Source organism: Bufo bufo, chromosome 1 (genome assembly GCF_905171765.1).
Source record: "Bufo bufo chromosome 1, aBufBuf1.1, whole genome shotgun sequence".
In the NCBI taxonomy this organism is placed as follows: domain Eukaryota; kingdom Metazoa; phylum Chordata; class Amphibia; order Anura; family Bufonidae; genus Bufo; species Bufo bufo.
In genome coordinates this window covers 24,164,087-24,184,086 of record NC_053389.1, presented here as the reverse complement: position 1 = coordinate 24,184,086, position 20,000 = coordinate 24,164,087, and the positions used below count along the sequence as shown (strand labels likewise).

At 42.2% G+C, this 20,000-nt stretch overlaps 1 long non-coding RNA gene across 1 annotated transcript; it reads right to left on the bottom strand.

Moving 5' to 3' along the window:
- Positions 1-4,231: 4,231 nt before the first annotated feature.
- LOC120992402 lies at positions 4,232-19,592 on the bottom strand. Its single transcript, XR_005776968.1, has 3 exons — positions 19,513-19,592; positions 5,037-5,180; positions 4,232-4,448 (listed from the first exon to the last, which is right to left on the bottom strand). It is a non-coding gene; the product is annotated as an uncharacterized LOC120992402 (long non-coding RNA).
- Between the last annotated feature and the right edge of the window lie 408 nt (positions 19,593-20,000).

Genomic DNA, 20,000 nt, shown 5'->3' with positions numbered 1-20,000 from the left:
CAGTGGTTCAGGGCCATCTCCCTGCTGAGGAGTATTGCACCCAATTCAGACGGTGGTGTGTCCCCTCTGGATGGAATGAACCAGCCCTGAAGAGTCAGTTTAGGTCTGGTCTGTCTGATAATTTAAAAGATCTATTAGTCAGTTATCAAGTTCCAGAGACCTTAGAGGAGATGATGACCCTAGTTGTCCCACTTGACCGACGAGTTAGAGAGAGACGACAAGAACGACAGTTCTGTTCTCAGATGGTGGTCCAGCCAGAGGTCTTTTCCAGGGACAACACTGAGGTCTCCACCGAGGAACCCATGCAGGTTGGCATGACCCGGGGTAATCTTCGTCGCAGACGCGGAGAGTGCTTCTACTTTGGAGATCCTGGCCATTGGATCAACAAGTGTCCTAAGAGGGTCCTCTCTGACAAGTCTCCTAAGGCAAGTCAACCTAAAGACCAGGTACACCCTGATTTTTCTAAATATAAGCTTTTGGTACCCATAACAATTTCTCTGGGGGTTAATAAGTGGACGGGTAAGGCCTTTATTGATTCCGGTTCAGCCGACAGCTTTATTGACTTAGAATTTGCTAGTACATTGGGTATTCCAATGTTTGCTTTACCTACACCTATCCATGTCATGGCTATTGATGCTACTCCCCTGATTGGTGGTACGGTGAGGTCATGTACCTCTGAAATTTCTCTGACCGTGGGTGTGTGCCACTCTGAGAGATGTTCTCTTTTTGTCTTGGAGAACCTACCGGTTGATGTGGTACTAGGGTTGCCTTGGCTCCGTTTACATAACCCCACAATTGATTGGTTCAAAGGAGAGTTGGTGAAATGGGGACCTAAGTGTGACTCATGCTTGTCCGTGGTCGAGGCTGGGGTTTCAGTAAGGTCTAATACATTACCTTCAGTTATTAAAGAATATTCTGATGTATTCTTATCCCCTATTCCAGAGGTTCTCCCCCCCCCATAGACCTTATGATTGCACCATAGAGCTAATAGAGGGTGCCGAATTTCCTAAAGGGTGAATTTATAATCTTTCAGGGCCCGAACGCAAGGCTATGGAAGATTATATTAAGGAGAGCCTTGCTAAAGGGCATATTAGACCTTCAGTCTCTCCTATGGGAGCAGGGTTTTTCTTTGTTAAAAAGAAGGATGGTGGTCTTAGGCCTTGTATTGATTATCGGAGATTAAATAAGATCACTGTCCAAAATAGATACTCTCTCCCATTGATTCCGGATTTATTTAACCAGGTTCTGGGGGCAACCTGGTTTTCCAAGATTGACCTGAAAGGGGCATACAATCTAATCCGAATCAAGGAGGGAGACGAATGGAAGACAGCGTTCAATACTCCGATAGGACACTTTGAATATCAGGTGATGCCTTTTGGACTCAGCAATGCCCCAGCTGTGTTCCAAAACTTAATGAACGATATTCTTAGAGAGTTCTTAGGTAAATTTATTATTGTCTATCTTGATGACATTTTGATATTCTCTCCTGATTTCGAATCTCATGTGTCTCATGTCAAACAAGTATTAGAGGTGTTGAGGGAGAACCAGCTATCCGCTAAGCAAGAGAAATGTGTCTTTGGTGTACAGGAGATACTGTTTCTAGGGCATGTTTTAACTCCTCACACCTTTAAGATGGATCCTGGTAAGGTTTTAGCAATTAAGGAATGGGTAAGGCCTTCATCCTTAAAGGCTTTACAACGGTTTTTGGGTTTCGCTAATTACTATCGTAAATTTATCATGAATTTTTCTGTAATTGCTAAGCCATTGACCGACCTTACTAAGAAAGGGGCGGATTTGGAGAATTGGTCTACCAAGGCCATTTCTTCATTTGAAACATTAAAAAAGGCATCTAGTAGCGCTCCCATTCTGATCCAGCCTGATCAGGAGAGACCCTTTATTGTGGAGGTAGATGCAGCCGAGGACGGCGCAGGAGCAGTTCTTTCACAGGGTCTTGCTAGCCTCACTAACCTGAGACCATGTGCCTTCTTCTCCAGGAAATTCTCTCCCACGGAGAGAAACTACGACATAGGGAAAAGGGAGCTGCTGGCCATTAAATGGGCATTTGAGGAGTGGAGGCATTTTTTGGAGGGGGCAAGGGATCGAGTAACTGTTGTCACTGACCATAAAAACCTAATGTTTCTCGAGTCCGCTAAGAGGTTGAATCCCCGACAAGCCCGATGGGCTCTGTTTTTTACTCGTTTTGATTTCTCCATTACGTTCAGGCCGGGAAGTAAAAATGTGAAAGCAGACGCATTATCTCAGAGCTTCCAGGCTTTTCAACCCACTGAGACGCCGCCTGAATCCATCCTGCCCATTTCAATCAATTAGATTCTACCTTTAATTTTTTATAGCTCCTTTGTAAAATGAAAGGTGGAATCTGATTGGTTGCTATGGGGAACTGAGGCTACTTTCACAAATTGTGTCATCTTCAAATGGATCCGTCCCCATTGACTTACATTGTAAGTCTGGACGGATCCGCTTGCCTCCGCACGGCCAGGCGGACACCCGAACGCTGCAAGCAGCGTTCAGGTGTCCGCTTGCTGAGCGGAGCGGAGGCTGAACGCTGCCAGACTGATGCATTCTGAGCGGATCCGCGTCCACTCAGAATGCATTAGGGCAGTACGGATGCGTTCGGGGCCGCTTGTGAGAGCCTTCAAATGGAGCTCACGAGCGGACACCCGAACGCAGGTGTGAAAGTAGCCTAAGCCTGTTCTACTTTACACCAGTTTCATAAATGACCACATATATGTCTATTGGTGTTTATTTCTCAACAAAATGTTTCAAAACATATATCACTTATTAACTCCTTAGTGACCACCCATACACCTTTTTACAGCAGTCACTAGTGGACCTTTGGCTAAGCTGCTGTCTTTTTCAGCAGCCCAGTCTACGCTCTCCCTTGCAGAAAAGAGTAGAAGTTTGGCTGTCACATAAAAGCCAGGCTCCTGCTCTAACGGCCCAGAAAGGCAGAAGGGCTGATCTGAGACGATTAATCCCTTAGATTTCTTGGTCAATAGCGACCATGGCAACTAAGCAATATACAGAGGAAGCAGACTTCTATCCGCATCCCAAAAATGACATCACAGGATGCCAATGTATCTGCACAGCAGTCCGAAGCCTAATGAAGGTCCCAGCCTAGAAGGACATGACTATTTGGCGCGGGCTGCTGGTGACTATCAGTATAGCACTGACTGTATAATTCTAGAAGCAATTAAAAGATCCCCTGATCAATTTGTTCCCCAGCTTCGTTTTAATGCTGCACAGAGTCCTCTTTCCATTAACATGTATGGGTTTCACGCAGAGGCAAACTTCGTTAAGTCTTAAGTCGCATGACACTTCTGTGAAGAACTTCGGCCTTCGATTCTACAACTTTAAAAAAAAATTCAAACAGCAATCCGAAGTCGGCTTCAGGACCGACTCGTACCTCAGAACCAAAGCCTTCAGATTGCTGTTTTAAAATGCTTTTAAAGTTGTACAATCGAAGGCCGAAGTTCTTCACCGAAGTCTCGTACGACTTTGGATTTAACCAATTTGCCTCTGCGCATACATTATAATGCTGTTTGGAGACAGGTCTCTGTACAGCATTAAAACGAAGTTGGGGAACAAATCAACTTTGGATCTTGGATCCAAAATGGGATTCGCTCACCCCTACTAGGCTCAAACTTGTGAAAGGGGTTATCCTGGAAAAAGATGATGACTTATCCTCAGGATGAAGGCTCCTGTAAGGTTTCCAAGGACAGCACCGTAAATCATATAGTGGCAGTGCTTGGAATTGCAGTTCCATCCCATTGACTTGAATGTAGCTGTGCTGCAATTAGGCCTCATGACCGATATAGAGTGATGTGACCGGCCTAATAAGAGGCTGCGGTGCCCAAGACCTCTTCTAACAGATGATTGTCGAGGTTCTGGGTGTTACACCCCTACAGATCTGATACTGATAATGACCTAACCTGAGGATAAGTCATAAATATCTTTTCCTGGATAACCCCTTTAATATATCTGCCCTATTGTATGCTTTGCCTAGCTCTAATTTTTTGTGTTTTGTGTCTTACTACTGCCATTGTTCCTTTCTTCTCAATGGAGACAATTGTTATATGACTTCTGCACTTAGATATTTTCCAGCCAAGGTTTAGTAAAAAAGTTACTGACAATTAAAGGAATTAAGGAACAACGTGAAATACACAACGATATATACGTCTTTGTCATTTATTTCGGCACATTCCTACAAAAATCCTAGAAGAGCAATTTCAGCAGAAGACACACAATGGCTGAAGTCAAGACGACTTTATGGTCACTCATGCTGCCTCTGTTGCTACCGCTGGTGCTGGCTCTCGTGCAGTTAATCTTAACCTCAGTGAATGATCCGGTCTTATTTTGGGACTGACTGCCAAGATCACAGATAGACATTGATGCGCACCCTCGAAAGGTTGTTGAAGTTGACATTGATCCTGCAAAGATCCACAGAAGAACTTTCATTTAACACAATATTAGACCTGAAATATGCAGACTTTCTAAACTAACTAAATAGATAAATAAATAAATATATATATATATATCAGTCGGCCCTTGTATTGCGAGCCTGTGATGCCAATAAAAGTAGCATGGAAAAGGAGTCATACAGATGTGTCCATGACATTTGCTCTTGACTCCTCATACACTGAGACATGTGGTGTGAGATGACCAACTTGACAACAAAAAAGACATGATTTCTCAAAATTTTGTCACAAGATCTCTAATTTTATATGTGTGGCTACCCAATGGTTGTGGTATGCATTGCAGCCTGGTAAGGGTTTTGTTAGCATGTCACATTATTGTATTGAATTTGTGTTATGTGAAATTGAGGTCCTTAATCAAATCAAAGCAAAGGTAAGATTGGACATATCTGCATGTTGGTCCTTCCTTATTTCTTATTTTTTAACACAAAGACAGCCCATAATTCTGTTAGAATTGTGCTCACTAGTTCAGGAGAGGATATCTCAATATTTGTCAATGGTTTCTTTAAAGCAAGATAAAAGAAATAATAAAAAAAATTATACCTGATTCTTGTGTTGTCTGCAGAAGAAGACACATAGTCTCATCCCCTCTGCACTGTATGGTTTCATCAGTGTGACACCAGGTAGAGTTAGCAGATAAGCAGGATGGGCAGCCCAGTCCATTGAGGGGAGAGTTGTCAGTTAGCGCTAGAATCAGATAGGAGAAAGAGAAATAATATATTGTTAATACATGAACATATGTAGTTCTCTCATAAGCCACTATTCTCTTTGATAAAGGGGTGGTGCTTCTGTTAGAGCCTAATGAAAGCACAATCATTTAGTTTTGTCTAAAGAACTTGTTGGGCAGTGGTCATCTTTTCTGTGGATTGAAATCAGTGAACTTCCAAGCAATACATAGACACTAGTGGACTTCCAAAGTGAGATCTACCCATCACAAAAAAAGTATCTGCTCTACATGTGCAATACTATATGGACCACCTTGTCAAGATCGGGGTTATGGGTCCACTCTGCCAACCAACCAGTGTGGTTGGCTGCTGATCTTTGGGAATCAGAGACACCAGTGTGACGTACCAAGAGATCAGGCTATAGTCGTACTCAGCAATCAGGTACAGATCAGAGCAATTCGAGTTCTTGCAAATCTGTATTTCAGTTCAGAAGTCAGGGCAGGCATCTCCGGATCAGCAAAGTGAACAGGCATGGGTCAGGTCAGGCGCCAGAGAGGTAGAGTCCAGGAATCAGGCCCAAGTCGGTACACACGAAGACAAATGGATTATAGCTCTTTAGTATGGACTTGCAAACTAGCAGAATCAAACAGAAACTGGCAATATCTGTGGGGACATATTGCTCAGGCACAGGGTGGAGCAAACCGACTTGTATATGTAGGAGGGCTGATAATCACATTGAAAATCAGCTGGACACAGAACAAAGGAAAAGGTTAACCCTTGCAGTGCTGCAGAAAAGTATAAGAATACAGAAACCAAGGGAAGTTTAAAGAGCCTCTGTCAGCATGATCAACCCTATTAAACCAGACATATTGTCTGGTAGTGGTGATCATGCTGATTAAAATTATATATTTCTTAGATATCTGCATTTGTATTCATATGCAAATGGTGCACCAGGGGGTGGGGCTGAATCCTTCGAGTGCTGCTTTGTAACACCCCTGCATAATCCCCTCTCCTTTTCATTGAAAGGGCTAGAGATCAGCACACTGGGGACAAAAGCAGAAGATGTAATCATTTTTCTCATATGTGACACTCAGCTCTGGCTTAGAATTTGCCTTTACTTAGAGAAATAGATCCTCAGCTAGATATGGGGAGTATTATGTATAGATATCAGGAAAAAGTAAAGTTGAGTAAAAATAAAAGGTAATAGAGCATTACTTTCATCAGGCCATTTTACCATACACATAAGATTTTCTATCAACTTTTATTATGAGTTAAATGACGGGGACAAAAATGAACTGAAGAAAGACCTCTCCAAGTGTTTTGTGGGATTCAAACCTGAGACTAGAGATGTCCCGAACTATTCGCCGGCAAACAGTTCCCGGCGAACATCGCTTGTTCGCGTTCACCACGGCGGTCAAACATATGCGATGTTCGGTCCGTCCCCTATATGTCATCATTGAGCAAACTTTGACCCTGTACCTCACAGATTTTCTATCAACTTTTATTATGAGTTAAATGATGGGGACAAAAATGAACCGAAGAAAGACCTCTCCAAGTGTTTTGTGGGATTCAAACCTGAGACTGCTACAGTATATGCAAGGAATAAGACCTTACCTTTAGGCTATAGCCTTACCATATTGATAGCACCATTTTTGGTATACTTAGAAAGCTAATATGTAGTATTTGCAATGGAAACCAATGCTACAGTTGCAAGAAAAAGTATGTGAACGCTTTGGAATGATATGGATTTCTGCACAAATTGGTCATAAAATGTGATCTGATCTTCATCTAAGTCACAACAATAGACAATCACAGTCTGCTTAAACTAATAACACACAAAGAATTAAATGTTACCATGTTTTTATTGAAGACACCATGTAAACATTCACAGTGCAGGTGGAAAAAGTATGTGAACCCTTGGATTTAATAACTGGTTGAATCTCCTTTGGCAGCAATAACTTCAACCAAATGTTTCCTGTAGTTGCAGATCAGACGTGCACAACGGTCAGGAGTAATTCTTGACCATTCCTCTTTACAGAACTGTTTCAGTTCAGCAATATTCTTGCGATGTCTGGTGTGAATCGCTTTCTTGAGGTCATGCCACAGCATCTCACCCATCTTCTGTTGAGCTTCAGCTGGTGGACAGATGGCCTTAAGTTCTCCTGCAAAATGTCTTGATAAACTTTGGAATTAATTTTTCCTTCGATGATGGCAATCCGTCCAGGCCTTGACGCAGCAAAGCAGCCCCAAACCATGATGCCCCCACCACCATACTTCACAGTTGGGATGAGGTTTTGATGTTGGTGTGTTGTGCCTCTTTTTCTCCACACATAGTGTTGTGTGTTTCTTCCAAACAACTCAACTTTGGTTTCATCTGTCCACAGAATATTTTGCCAGTACTGCTGTGGAACATCCAGGTGCTCTTGTGCAAACTGTAAATCTGTAGCAATGTTTTTTTTGGACAGCAGTGGCTTCCTCTGTGGTATCCTCCCATGAAATCCATTCTTGTTTAGTGTTTTACGTATCGTAGATTTGCTAACAGGGATGTTAGCATATGCCAGAGACTTTTGTAAGTCTTTAGCTGACACTCTAGGATTCTTCTTCACCTCATTGAGCAGTCTGCGCTGTGCTCTTGCAGTCATCTTTACAGGACGGCCACTCCTAGGAGAGTAGCAGCAGTGCTGGACTTTCTCCATTTATAGACAATTTGTCTTACCATGGACTAATGAACAGCAATGCTTTTGGAGATACTTTTATAACCCTTTCCAGCTTTATGCAAGTCAGCAATTCTTAATCGTAGGTCTTCTGAGAGCTTTTTTGTGCGAGGCATCATTCACATCAGGCAATGCTTCTCGTGAAAATCAAACCCAGAACTGGTGAGTGTTTTTTATAGGGCAGGGCAGCTGTAACTAACACCTCCAATCTCATCTCATTGATTGGACTCCAGTTGGCTGACACCTCACTCCAATAAGCTCTTGGAGATGTCATTAGTCTAGGGGTTCACATACTTTTTCCACCTGCACTGTGAATGTTTACATGGTGTGTTCAATAAAAACACGGTAACTTTTAATTCTTTGTGTGTTATTAGTTTAAGCAGACTGTGATTGTCTATTGTTGTGACTTAGATGAAGATCAGATCACATTTTATGACCAATTTGTGCAGAAATCCATAATATTCCAAAGGGTTCACATACTTTTTCTTGCAACTGTTTATATACTGACTTTCTAAGAATAAAAAAAAATATGGAAAGGCTATAACCTGGAGCTAAGGTCTTCTGACTTGCATATAGCAGTCTCAGATTTAAATCCCATTTAAATTCCTCTATTCAGTTAATTTTATTTCTCTTTCATTTAACCCATAATAAAAGTTGATATAAATTAAAATCTTACTGTATGTGTATGGTAAAATGGCTTTGTAACGGATCCGCTTCCGTTAATGGACGCTTCCTAGCTTGCGCCGAGGACCACAAGCACCGCACTGGACACCACAACCACCGCAGACTCCACAACCGCCGTAGCTTAACTGGAGCCGCGCCGTCTTCCTTCCACCCTGAATGAACCTCCAGCATTCAGGACCGTGTGGGAAAGATCTCTCCTCCAGGGAATATGCAGAGCATAGCAATCCCCAGCGTGATACAGCAATTCCCTCCAATAACAAGACAAGGCTGCGTTTTGAAGGGTTAGAAAAACATGAACTGAACTGAACTCTTTATTGAGGGCTACCCGCCCGTATTTATGCAGGTCCCAACAATGCATCATGGTTTCCTCCTCTCTGCCCTGGAGACACCCGAAGCAATTCAATTATCTTTCAGGACAAAGGGAAATCACCAATACACATGTGGGAACAACAGGGCAGGAATTACCACCCAAATACACAAAATCCTCCCTTCTGTCTGTGATATAATTATGGATTAACATAACTATCACAGTAAAAATACAGTTTTTAAACATACACTGTAACTTTAAGACCATACATTCCATCTCCATAAAAATTACATATTTAAACTCAGCATACATCAAACAGAAACACTTCCAAAAATCACACAAATCCCTCCAGCGGATCAAAAGTTAAGTGGAAGTCCTTTATGACCGACCACAAGCACAATCTCCTGCCCAAAACAGTTCTATAGATTTGGGCTGTGCGGTCGGTCATCTTCGAACGGGACTTAGTCTCTGGAGCTGAAAGTTCAGTATGGAAGAAGGTAATATGTCCCGGGGCCATATTCGTAGGGCAGGAGGCTAGCCATACGTTTTCTACAATGCCCAGTGGCAAATGGCAGTTTGTCACAGGCTTGATGGAAGAAATGCTGCAGTTCATATCATGTTATGATGCCATTCAAGGATGAGTTTTACTTCTTTCCTGATACCTATACATCTGAGGAGTAACCAGGGGCAAATCTGCAATGAGGCAATGTGAGGCTGTCTCCTCAGGTGGGGTCATCCAGTGAGTAGAGAAGGGTGGCAACAGCACTGACATACTGCAGAAGTAGCCAGTCCAAGAGCTCCCACCTCTAGATAAAGGCAATTGCACTGGCTTACAGGATGTTTCTGCCAAATAGGGGAGGATGCAGGAGTATTACAGTGAGAACCTTCCAATGTTGTTCAGCTGCCTGCCCTTTAGTGGAAGTGAGTGGATGGGTCGCTGAATAACAGTGATAGATCCTCCTTTAAAAGTCACTGATCCAGCATAGGGTTAATCTGCATGTGGAGGGGAAGTGGTGTCCTTTGCAGAAGGATTCTCAATGGGATTTAGGTCTGGACTTTGACTAGGCCATCCTAACACATACAGTTCTAACCCACTCCATTGTAGCTCTGGCTGTATGCTTAGGGTTGTTGTCCTTCTGGAAGTTGAACCTCCGCCCAAGTCTCAAGTCTTTTGCAGCCTTTACCAGGTTTTCCCCCAGGATTGCCCTGTTTTAGCGCCATTCATCTCCCCATGAACACTGACCAGCTTCCATGTCCTTCTGAAGGAAAGCATCCCCACAGCATGATGCTGCCACCGCAATATTCCATGGTGGGGATGGTGTGTTCAGGGTGATATGCAGAGTTACTAGTTTTCCTCCACACATAACATTTTGCATTTAGGACAAAAAGTTCAACTTTGGTCTCAGGTCTCATCTGACCAGAGCACCTTCTTACACATGTTTACTGTGTCCTGTACATGGCTTGTGGCAAAGTACAAATGGGACTTCTTATGGCTTGCTTTCAAAAAGCCTTTCTTCTTGCCACACTTCCTTAATGACCAGATTTGTGGAGTACGCATCTAATAGTTGCCCTGTGGACAGATTCTCACACCTGATCTGTGGATCTCTGCAGCTCCTCCAAAATGACCATGGGCCCCTTGACTACTTCTCTAATTAGTGCTCTCCTTGCTTGAGCTGTCAGTTTAGGTGGATAGCCATGTCTTGGTAGATTTGCAGTTCTGCCATACTCCTTCCATTTTCGGATGATGAATTGAACAGTGCTCTGTGAGATGTTCTGAGCTTGGGATATTTTTTTATAACCTCTTTCTGCTTTACACTTCTCTACAACTTTATCCCTGACCTGTCTGCTGTGTTCCTTGATTTTCATGATACTGCTTGATCACTAATTTTCACTAACAAACCTCTGAAGTCTTCACAGAACATCTGTAGTTATACTGAGAATACATTACACACAGGTGGACTATATTTACTAATTAGGTGATCACACTGGATTTTATTTAGGGGTAACAGATTACAGGGGGCTAAATACAAATGTTCGCCACACTTAAATTTTTAATGTATAGTTTACTTTTGAATTCAAACTTACTCAGGGACGTCTTTAATGTGGGGCAAAAGGAGCAGCTGCCCATTTGCTCCTGGGGGCCCCAAGGCAGCTGCCTTTTGAGCCCCGTATTTTTCGCCCCATAAGACGTATTTTTCCCCCCCAAAAGTGGGTGGAAAACGCCCCTGTGTCTTATGGGGTGAATACTAATCAGCGCTTCCATTAGTACCGGAGGAGCGGGAAGCGGTGAAAGCTTTGTACTCACTGCTTCCTAGTCCTCGGCTGTCGGCTGTGCATGGCTGCGCACAGTGTGACCTCACGCTGTGAGCAGCCTTCACAGCCGACAGCTGAGGACCAGGAAGAAGAGAGAGATAGCTGGTGTTGAGTAGCGGCGGCGTCCAGGAGCAGGAGAGGTAAGTGGTTTATTTATTTTATTTGCGCTGATGGCTGGGGGCTGATATATGAGGTTGGGGGGCTTATATATGAGGCTGGGGGCTGATATATGAGGCTGGGGGCTGATATATGAGGCTGGGGGCTGACATGAGGCTGGGGCTGATATATGAGGATGGGGGCTGATATATGAGGCTGGGGGCTGATATATGAGGCTGGGGGCTGATATATGAGGCTAGGGGGCTGACACATGAGGCTGAGGGGCTGATATATAAGGATGGGGGCTGATATATGATGAGGCTGTGTGCTGATATATGAGGCTGGGGGGTTGATATATGAGGCTGGGGGCTGACATGAGGCTGGGGGCTGATATATGAGGCTGGGGGCTGATATATGAGGCTGGGGAGTGATATATGATGCTGGGGCGGACATGAGGCTGGGGGCTGATATATGAGGCTGAGGGCTGATATATGAGGCTGAGGGGCTGATATATAAGGATGGGGGCTGATATATGATGAGGCTGTGTGCTTATATATGAGGCTGGGGGGTTGATATATGAGGCTGGGGGCTGACATGAGGCTGGGGGCTATTATATGAGGCTGGGGGCTGATATATGAGGCTGGGGAGTGATATATGATGCTGGGGCTGACATGAGGCTGGGGGCTGATATATGAGGCTGGGGGCTGATATATGGCATTCGGGGAGCTGATATATGGCATTGGGGGGCTGATATATGAGGCTGGAGGCCTGATATATGGCATTGGGATGCTGATATGAGGTTTGATTGAGGGTCTTATTAACATTGGGGGTCTGATTGGGGCTGTCAGCTGAGGTCTGATTAACATTGGGGGTCTGACTGCTGGTCTGACCTGAGGTGTAATGGAAAATATTTTTTTCTTTTTGTCCTCCTTTAAAATCTAGGTGCGTATTATAGGGCAAAAAATACGGGTACTTGCTTGCTCCTTCTCCCGACCTCCCCTGCCCTTTGCGTACGCCGCGCGCCGTGACGTCACGCGGAGGCACTGCAAAGCTAGGGTGAGCCGAGTCCCGGTGTCCTTCCTGAACTGCATAGCGGTGCCCACTTCCAGCCCTGAGCCCAGCTGCCCAGAGCACTGATCCTGAGTCTGCTGGAGTCTTCAGAACTGTAAGTATTTACAGTAATTTTTTGTGTGTGTGTTGTGGTGGAGGGCGTAATTGTATGCTAGGGTGTGGGAAGGCAGGATCCAGGGGACCCAAGTAAATTCTTGCCCAGGGTCCAATCAATATTAACCCCTTAAGGACCGGGCCCTTTTTCACCTTAAGGACCAGACTGATTTTTGCAAATCTGACATGTGTCCCTTTATGTGGTGATAACTTTAAAACACTTTTACTTATCCAAGTGATTCTGAGACTATTTTCTCGTCACATATTTTTCTTCATGACAGTGGTAAAATTAAGTAAAAAAAATTCATTTTTATTTATAAAAAAATACCAAATTTACTAATAATTTGGAAAAATTCGCAACTTTCCAAATTTCAATTTCTCTGCTTTTAAAACAGATAGTGATACCACCTAAAATTGTTATTACTTTACATTCCCCATATGTCTACTTCATGTTTGGATCATTTTGTGAATGCCATTTTATTTTTTAGGGACGTTAAAAGGCTTAAAAGTTTAGAAGCAAATCTTTAAATTTTTTAGAACATTTCCAAATCCCACTTTTTTAAGACCAGTTCAGGTCTGAAGTCACTTTGTGAGGCTTACACAATAGAAACCACCCAAAAATGACAACATTTTAGAAAGTACACCCCTCAAGGTATTCAAAATTGATTTTACAAACTGTGTTAACCCTTTAGGTGTTTCACAAGAATTAACGGGAAATGGAGATGAAATTTCAGAATTTCACTTTTTTGGCAGATTTTCAGTTTTAATTCATATTTTTCCAGTTACAAAGCAAGGGTTAACAGCAAAAAAAAACCTCAATATTTATTGCCATGATTCTGTAGTTTACAGAAACACCCCATATGTGGTCAAAAACTTCTGTATGGCCACACGACAGGGCGCAGAAGGAAAGGAACGCCATATGGATTTTAGATGGCAGATTTTGATGGACTGTTTATTTGACACCATGTCCCATTTGAAGCCACCATGATGCACCCTTAGAGTAGAAACTCCAAAAAAGTGACCCCATTTTAGAAACTACACCACTCAAGGTATTCAAAACTGATTTTTATAAACTTTGTTAACCCTTTAGGTGTTCCACAAGAATTAATTGAAAATGGATATGAAATTTCAGAATCTCACTTTTTTGGCAGATTTTCCATTTTAATAATTTTTTTCCGCTAACAAAGCAAGGTTAACAGCAAAAAAAAACTCAATATTTATTGCCCTGATTCTGAAGTTTACAGAACCACCCCATATGTGGTCAAAAACTTCTGTATGGCCACACGACAGGGCGCAGAAGGAAAGGAACGCCATATGGTTTTTAGAAGACAGATTTTGATGGACTGTTTATTTGACACCATGTCCCATTTGAAGCCACCCTGATGCACCCCTAGAGTAGAAATTCCCAAAAAGTGACTCCATTTTAGAAACAACACCACTCAAGGTATTCAAAACTGATTTTACAAACTTTGTTAACCCTTTAGGTGTTCCATAAGAATTAATGGTAAAGGGAGATGACATTTCAGAATTTCACTTTTTTGGCAGATTTTCCATTTTAATAATTTTTTTCCGCTAACAAAGCAAAGGTTAACAGCCAAACAAAACTCAATATTTATTGCCCTGATTCTGTAGTTTACAGAAACACCCCATATGTGGTCAAAAACACAGCAGGGCGCAGAAGGAAAGGAACGCCATATGGTTTTTAGAGGGCAGATTTCACTGGGATAATTTTAACTTGCCATGTCACATTTGAAGACCCCTGATGCACCCCTAGAGTAGAAACTACAAAAAAGTGACCCCATTTTGGAAACTATGGGATAAGCTGGCAGTTTATTGGTACTATTTTAGGGTACAGATGATTTTTGGGTGATCTCTATATTACACTTTTTGTGAAGCAAGGTAACAAAAAAATTGCTGTTTTGCCACAGTTTTTATTTTTTGTTATTTACAACGTTCATCTGACAGGTTAGATCATGAGCTATTTTTATAGAGCATGTTGTTACGGACGCGACAAATATTACTCCTTTTTTTGTTGTTTGTTTCAGTATTACATAATAAAGCATTTAAAAAAAAAAAAAAATTGTGTCTCCATATTCTAAAAGCCATAGTTTATTTTATTTTTTTGGACAAATGTCTTATGTAGGGGCTCATTTTTTTTCAGTATGAGATGACGGTTCGATTGGTACAATTTTGGGGTGCATATGACTTTTTGATCACTTGCTAATACACTTTTTGTGATGTAAGGTGACAAAATGACTTTTTTACACTGTTTTTATTTTTATTTTTTTAAGCTGTTCACCTGAGGGGTTAAATCATGTGATATCTTTATAGAGAAGGTTGATACGGATGTGGTGATACCTAATATGTAAAGTTTTATATACTAATATAATTTTTGAAACAAAAAAAAAAATCATGTTTTAGTGTCACCATAGTCTGAGAGCCATATATATATATTTTTTTTGGTGATTCTCTTAGGTAGGGTATCATTTTTTGCGGGATGAGATGACGGTTTGATTGGTACAATTTTGGGGTGCGTATGTCTTTTTGATCGCTTGCTATTACAGTTTTTGTGATGTAAGGTGACAAAATGGCTTTTTTACACAGTTTTTTTATTTATTTTTTACGGTGTTGACCAGAGGGGTTAAATCATGTGATATTTTTATAGAGAAGGTTGATACGGACGCGGCGATACCTAATATGTATGCTTTTTTTATTTATTTAAGTTTTATACACTAATATCATTTTTGAAAAAAATAAATAAAATGTTTTAGTGTCACCATAGTCTGAGAGCCATATATAATTTTTTTTTTTTGGTGATTCTTTTAGGTAGGGTATCATTTTTGCGGGATGAGATGACGGTTTGATTGGTACAATTTTGGGGTGCGTATGACTTTTTGATCGCTTGCGATTACACTTTTTGTGATGTAAGGTGACAAAATGGCTTTATTACAATGTTTTTTTTTTCATTTTTTTTACGGTGTTCATTTGAGGGGTTAAATCATGTGATATTTTTATAGAAAAGGTTTATATGGACGCAGCGATACCTAATATGTATACTTTTTTTTATTTATTTAAGTTTTATACACTAATATCATTTTTGAAACAAAAAAATATCATGTTTTAGTGTCACCATAGTCTGAGAGCCATAGTTTTTATATTTTTTGGGTGATTCTCTTAGGTAGGGTATCATTTTTGCGGGATGAGATGACGGTTTGATTGGTACAATTTTGGGGTGCGTATGACTTTTTGATCGCTTGCTATTACACTTTTTATAAGGTGACAAAAAATTGCTTTTTTGACACTTTTTTTTTTACGGTGTTCACCTGAGGGGTTATGTCATGTGGTATTTTTATAGAGCAGGTTTTTACGGACGCGGCAATATCTAATATGTATACTTTTTTTTTTTTTTACATTTAACACAATAAAAGCATTTTTGAAACAAAAAAAAATATCATGTTTTAGTGTCTCCATAGCCATAGTTTTTTAATTTTTCGGGCGATTGTCCTATGTAGGAGCTAATTTTTTGCGGGATGAGGTGACGGTTAGATTGGTACTATTTTTGGGGGCATACGCCTTTTTAATTACTTGGTGTTGCACTTTTAGTGATGTAAGGTGACAAAAATGGCTTTTTTTTTACACTGTTTTTATTGTGCTTGGATACAGCAGGGGCCCGGCTACCAGGGACTGCTGGACCCCTGCAGTGATCGGGCGCTCACCGCTACGGTGCCCGCCCGATCATCCCGACATGCATGTACGGCAGAATGCATTCGGGCAATGCATCCCCCGCCATACATGCACGGCGTTCTGCGTTAAGGGGTTAAAGACGTCCCTGCTTGTATTTTTAAGATACATGGGAGGCTGGGTCACGTATTTCTGCAAGAAAAAGTCTATATATTCTGTAAGTCTGCTGGTAAGGGAATTAGAGACTATAGGTCTCCCAGGGGGGTTGTCCAAACTTTTAGGAATCTTCGGTAGCTGGTATATGACCTGAAAACAAAACAGTTATGTCCCTATATACCATATAACTGCTTCCCCCTGCCTCCCTGCACTGCCTGTAGTGAGCGCTTACCGCTCCTGGCGGCTGCTTCATTAGTCCGCATGCCTGTAGTGCAAGGGGAAAGCTCACTGACAGCGCTGGCCATGCTTCAGACTCCTGCGCCCACCAGGCTGTGACGGAGCAGGGCAGGCAGAGACCCGCAGCTCCCGCAGAGCCCGTCTCTCCTATGCTAATAGGAGAGGGATGGCCCTTAGCAATGCTCATTTGACATTTGAGAGAATGCTGCTAAGGGACATTTCAGCCCCAGTTTTCTACTAAAAATAAACGTTTTCCCTAAATAAAGTACATTACCAAAATGTTCCCTGTCACTGTCCCTACACATTAGCAAAAAAAAATAAAAAATGAAACGGCAGTTACACTTTAAAAGCTTGTTGATTGGCTGTCCTGCAGCCTTTCAACAAGCTTTATTAAATGCCTGAACACCGAACTCGAACCCAAACTTTTCTGGCAAAGTTCGAGTTTGGGTCCGGGTACCCAAAATCATAAAGTTTGGTACAGACCCGAACTTTACAGTTCAGATTCGATCCATACTACAAAGAACTTGTCTACAGCGGATTTATCTCCCTCAAACAAAAACTTCAGAGGACACCAGAGACAAAAGAACATTTCTTTACCTTCATGGAAAGAATATTTCAGAATAACCATGCAGAAATTGCACCCGTGCTCCAAGACTCCGAGGAGTGTTGGTACTTAGCCATATTCTGCGTCTATCATCCTAAAAAACCAAGGAAGATAAGAGTAGTATTTGACTTAAGCGGCAAGTGCGAAGGTGTCTTGCTAAACTATGTCTTACTGTCTTGTCCAGACCTCAACAACAGATTTATGGAGGTACTTCTACGCTTCCGCAGAGATTCAGTAGCATTTATGGCCGACATACAGATGTAGCAGGGTTAACACACAAACTCTTAACTCAAATTTCTTAACTCATCGCATTATCTTGAAACAAAAGCTATTGAAAAGCAATTGAAGGTGTTTGGTTAAAGGGAGTCTTTCACCTAAAATGACCATTATAGAACACTAACACTAGGATCTCCATTATTGTCCCCATATTAGAATGCTACTTACCATATTGCTGTTCGTCGCTGATTTTCGCTAAAAAACATTTTTATTCAATATGGTAATTAGGCGCTGAAGGTGCCCAGGAGCGGTGTTCAAGCATCCGGTGCCCAGGCCCCTCATTGCTTTTCATACCAAATCCCTCACCTTTCACCCCTCTGGCCCGCCTAGGTTCTTCAGAAATCCAGCGCCAGCGCCGTTCAAAAGATTTGCCGCGCCTGCGCACTTCATTCCCCATTATGGGCAGAGGTACAAGAGCGTACATCTAGCCGGCCTTGTGCCTCTGCCCATAATGGGGAATGAAGTGCGCAGGCGCGGCAAATCTTTTGAACGGCGCTGGTGCTGGATTTCTGAAGAACCTAGGGCGGTACGGAGGAGTGAAAGGGGAGGGATTTGGTATGAAAAGCGACGAGGGGCCTGGGCACCTTCAGAACCTAATTAACATATTGAATAAAAGTGTTTTTTAGCGAAAATATGGTACACAGCAATATGGTAAGTAGCATTCTAATATGGGGGACTATAATGGAGATCCTGGTGTTAGTGTTCTATAATGGTCATTTTAGGTGAAAGACTCCCTTTAACGCATTTAGTTTAGATAACACGTCTTATAAACCATGTGTTTTAACTCTACTACATCCGCACAACAGATGCTCCACTACTTCCTCGTCAAGGAAGAACACAGAAACTACTTGAGGTTCTTCTGGTACCATAACCCCGACCCCAGTGAAGACATTGTAGAGTACCGAATAAGAGTGCACATCTTCGGAAACAGTCCTTCCTCTGCAGTCGCTATCTACATTCAGCCTGAGAGGGTAAAGTAAAGTATGGGTTGGATGTCAGGTCCTTTGTGGAAAAGGATTTTTATGTGGATGACTGCTTGAAATCCACACCCACAAACGAGACCGCGATTAGTCTCTTGAAAAGGGCCCAAGAAATGCTCGCTCTATCTAATTTAAGGTTGCACAAAATCTCCTCCAACAGCCGTGAGTTAATGGAGGCCTTCTCACCCCAAGACCATTCAAGTGATCTAAAAGACTAAGCTTTGCTGGCCATGGAGGCAAAAGCCTAAAGCCTCAAGAGCCAGGAGATTAGTTCCTCGGCTGAAGATAAGTCAGACTACAGAGTGAAAGGCAGCATAAAGAAGAAGCCGTTATCCAGTCAGCCTGTCAGTACTGCAGTGAGAGAAACAAATATAGCAGGGTTGAGTTTGCCTGCCAGTTTAATGCTAAAGCCTGCTGGAACCAAGACAAAGCCTGTAAACTGTTGGAAGAAATGTTTATGCAAGTAAAGCTGCTGTTGAACTTCATCTCAAAGTCTGGACTCAACTTATTTCTTCAAATCCCTATATTATTCCCCCTATTTATTGCTTCAGGGCCAAAGCCTGGGGTCCAGCAGTATCCAGGTAGGAGCACCGTGACACACATAAAGAGACATTTTAGGCCACACTATAACACTCGGCATTCCTACTAAACCTGGGGCAGTATATAGAGGGCCCTAGGGGGAGGCCGCCCGTTGCACTGTCATTGTAAATGTTATAGTACATGCTATCCTATGCTTTATACTTCTACATGTTTTTTGTATTCTTGTAGTTTTACCACACATGTACAATCTCTCACTCCGCGCAGAGTACAACCTGTTGACCAATAAACAAGTTAGACTACAAAGAACAGGAATAGTTTACTGTGTGAACGTGTATGAAGACAGAACAAGTGATGCAAGATAATCAGCTTGGAAAAATAAAACTTTCGGGTTGCTTGCAAAGCCCTGCAGAGCTAGACAGACATGTTTTGTTCTTTAAAACCGACCATCTTGTTCCATTTTTCTCAGGATATGTTGAGCCAAGAGGAAAGATAGAGAGGGGCGCATCAGAATGTCAATTCACTTATGTGGAATCTAAAATTGGTTTTCATTTTTAAATGACAAGTACAGAACACATATAAATAGCCAGGAATATATGACTCACAATTGGCGATCGAAGGGCAGTTGGGATTGCCATAACATAACGTGTTCATCCTGATTTGTAGTTGCTGCAGACGCATGCTGCCCAAGAAGTTACATTTAGTTGCACATTCATATGTCCAGGCCAACATTTTAGCCATCTTATCACCTGCAAATAAACATAACAAAGTTTTGAGTTAAAAGAGGTTCTCTCTCCACTGGACCTTCTTGTTAATGGTTCTTTGACAAAAAAAAACAACAACTGATCACACGATAACCCCCTGCTGGGACCTCCAGCAATCAGCTCTGTGGGCATTCAATTTTCCAGCAGCGCCTCCGCAAGGGAAATCAGGTATTACCCAGTGTCCATTCTAATTGGTGGAATGTCTGTTTAATAGAAGACAGGAGAGGTCCTCCAGAGTAAGAGATAATCTTAACCCCTTTTTGAAGAGCTGGCTGTGGACTAAAGATTCTGCAAATTGCGGAACGCAGATGGGCCGCCGTACGTGTTTT